This window comes from Olea europaea, unplaced genomic scaffold (genome assembly GCF_002742605.1).
Source record: "Olea europaea var. sylvestris unplaced genomic scaffold, O_europaea_v1 scaffold2118, whole genome shotgun sequence".
Classification (NCBI taxonomy): Eukaryota; Viridiplantae; Streptophyta; class Magnoliopsida; order Lamiales; family Oleaceae; genus Olea; species Olea europaea.
The window spans coordinates 97,145-100,640 of record NW_019239134.1 but is presented as its reverse complement, the minus strand read 5'-3'; the positions used below and the strand labels follow the sequence as shown (position 1 = coordinate 100,640).

At 33.5% G+C, this 3,496-nt stretch overlaps 1 long non-coding RNA gene across 1 annotated transcript; it reads left to right on the top strand.

Annotated features, from left to right (window-relative positions):
• Nucleotides 1-643: 643 nt before the first annotated feature.
• On the top strand, nucleotides 644-2,118 carry LOC111380290. The gene is made up of 2 exons (XR_002700165.1): nucleotides 644-1,379; nucleotides 1,463-2,118. It is a non-coding gene; the product is annotated as an uncharacterized LOC111380290 (long non-coding RNA).
• The last annotated feature ends 1,378 nt before the right edge of the window (nucleotides 2,119-3,496 follow it).

The window sequence follows — 3,496 nt, the reverse complement described above, 5'->3', positions numbered from 1 at the left end:
GACTAAGGTGGCTTATTCTGCCTTACTCATTAGCAACCCCTCCACCAATTTTGGCATGTTGAGGCTGCGGATTGGGAAGGTTATGTTCATTTCTGAATTTTCTTGGCTAGGAGCTCTTGCAATCAAGAGTCTGGTAAAAGGTATGCTCTTTATATTTTTGGTATAAATTCTTGTTTACTAATTGAGAATTAGAAATGTCTATATCATGTAAAATTCTATGTTATATTTAGAAAGTTGTGCAATGAGGCTACACTAGCAAGGAATTCAGTCCCGACCTAAGCGACAGATACAAAGGAGTACTTTCAAAAAGGTTAAACCCTAACCTTAAGGGTCCCCTACTACCCCTGCTCTGGAGCATCGTGAGGGAGGTAAATCGCAGGTTATGCCTTCAAGAGTACAGGGTAGAAGACTGCTTGTACACTTGCACTTACCCAAGACTCAAATCCATATTTCAAGTAAAGCTGGATTTCTCCACCCTCTTTAACTTGTCTTAGTTCATGTTCATTATTTACAAAAATTAGTAGGGGACGAGAGCTGATAAATGATATAAGCCTCATCTTATCTGTGTAGGATCTATATTTATCCTTATACGAGTAATACTGGGAAATTTTATAACTAGTTTTTGTCTCTCGAATAACCAACTGACGATTTTTGGTAAAGATCGGGTGGTTATTTATTTGTTTGTTTATTGGTATTTGGTAATTATAATAAACTGAATCAAGTGGGAACTGGGCGGCTGCAAGCACGTGTTTAAAGAACTCTATGGTGCATACATTCAACAGACCAAAAACTCTCTGGAAAATGTTTGCTACCCCATCCCAATTCCTGATAGTAAAATGCATTAGAAAAATCTGCATTTAGTTTCTGTTCTGCAGCTTCTTTCCAATAGAACTCTCCTACTCTACTTCTCCATGTCACTCATAGATGCATAATTAGCAGTCTCAAATCTTCCTCTATTGATCGAACTCATATGTGACGGAAAATCCATCTGACTCTGAATGGCACTAGTCACGTTGCTGGACTTCATGTGTTTAGATGTGTTGGGTTTCTCTTAATGAATGATACAATGGAGACACTGGCAGTGAGAAAAAAGGGGAGAAACTTTAGGGAGAAATATGCTTTCCTGGCATCCGGTCAGATAATTATTTCTTGTAACATTCCTAACGATGGCAAAAATGTGAAAACTGATTTTCTCACGACCTCTCTGCAGAAAAGCAAGACCTATTCATGATATTTGCAATCATATAGCTGAACTTTTTATTTGAGGAAACTTTATTCCATCACCTGTTTTTATTGCTTTCTATTGTGTTGCAGCTCCATCCTTTTCGCCAGGGACATCATACCTGCCTCTGGTTCATAATCATTATTTGCAATCCCTGGTTAGTATATCTTCAAAACTCAAATTATTCTAATTAGTTGCAGAAATCATTTTGATCTTTAAAACTCTAATATTATGTTTTAGTTGCAGGAATCGTATTGCCAAAATGACATGACAGAGAAGATATGCTTCGATCCTGATATATTCTTCCACGTGATTAAGCTGTACCTGTAGCACTTCTCTTATTTTTTCAGCTTTTCTTTCTTCCCATTGGATAGTTAAGTTCTGAAAAAGGGTTCATAGGGTATGTACTTGGCATAGCCATTGTTAAAAAAAGGGATAAAACCCAGATAGAGTTGTAGCGCTGAGGGAAATAACCAAGGGTAAAACCAAACCGTCAATAGCTATTCTATCAGTGTGTGTTGAAACCACTTGCAAGTCAATGTAGTTAGGTCAGTATATTTTTGAATCTTGAGGTATGGATGGAGCAAACGCATAAGAGGATCAGATTTTCCAACTGTTCTTTACTTGCTTTCCTGTTAGACTGCAGAATATCAGTAACATTTGTAGACAAGGATGGAGAAGAGAAGCATACCAAGGTCCCTGTTGGCACATCGATGTTAGAACCTGCACACGAGAATGATGTTGAGCTTGAAGGTAAATATTAAACATGTTCGGTTTAAGCTTTAAAAAAAATGTAAAAAGTTACTTTTCAACTCACCTTTTGTTTACAAACCGTGTTCGGAAATATTGATTTTTGCCAACTTTTATATAAAAATAAAATAAATTCTCGTCTTTAACTAATTGGCAACTTTTTTATTTCCTACTTTGACCAATAAATAATAAAATGTGTTTTTAATTAAACCTTACTCGTTTAATTATAATTGATGTTAAGATTAACCGAACATGCTTATTCAAAAGGCCCATCAAAAGATTTGTGGACTAGATTTGGTGGGGTGCGCCAGGCCCGTGCAATAGTGCAACGCATGGGCGACGCTCGAAGGCCCAGGCAGCAAGCTACCTTTATGGGCCTTCCCCCTTAAAAAATTAATTTAATATCGTGTGGGCCAATGGCCCACATATCAGATATTAAACTGATAAGAACAGATACTACACTTGATCTTAGCCAAAAGGCCGAGAAAGGTATGCTTAATTCAGTCAGGGCCCGATTCGTTTATACTACGCAGCTTGTCTCATGTTTCCTTAGAATTCGATGTGGGATATATTGGATGGGAACTTCACCATTAATAAACCCTGGCACCTGTCTTTGTAACTTTTTAAGTGAATAACTTGAATAAGTTGATAAAAATTTTATAAAAAAATTGAAATTGCTTTCATTTGAAAAACAATTAATTAAAATAATATTTTATATCACTTATTATTTTTTAGTTAAAATTCATTTGTTGATTTTAAGTTGGAATAATTTTGTAATTTGAAATTATTAAGTATATAGTGGATGATTTTCTTTTCAATGAGAGCTTCATATACGAGAATACTATATAAATATAATTAATAAAAAATATGATGTGTGAATATAGTGGAAAGGATTCGACTGGATGTTAATTTATGAACTGATGGATGAATGCCAAAAAAATTATGAAATTGTAATTGAACTTTTGTATAGCAAAAAACAATTAAAAATTTATAAGTAAAGTGTTTATATAGTGTAATACAAATGGTGATATTTGTTATTTTTCAACTACGAATATTTTTGTCCATTTAACTCTTTTTAATGACAAATTTATATATTTTTTTAATACCATATAGCTAAACCTTTTAGAATATGGTACGTAAAGTGTGTTTTATTATGGTATGTTTGAACGGATTAAATTGTTGAAATCTAATTAGAAAATTTATGGCAATGTATGCAAACTTAGGAGGAAAGCTTAACATTTTATAAGATTTTCATATCTTTAAAAGTGTCGGTATACATTAGGGTGAACATTTTAATTTGAAATCTTACTTGAAAATCAAAACAATATACTATGTAAAATGGTCGGTTCATATTTAACTAAAATCAACTTGCATCCGTTGGTGGGAAAATAAAAAATACATTTTCTTGATCCATCAAAGGATCTCGGAGAATCATATTTGATAGCAAAATTAGGAGTTCAATGAATAAAAATTTTACAAAAAAATTAATAATTTTTAATATTCATCTAAAAAGGAATTTCTTTT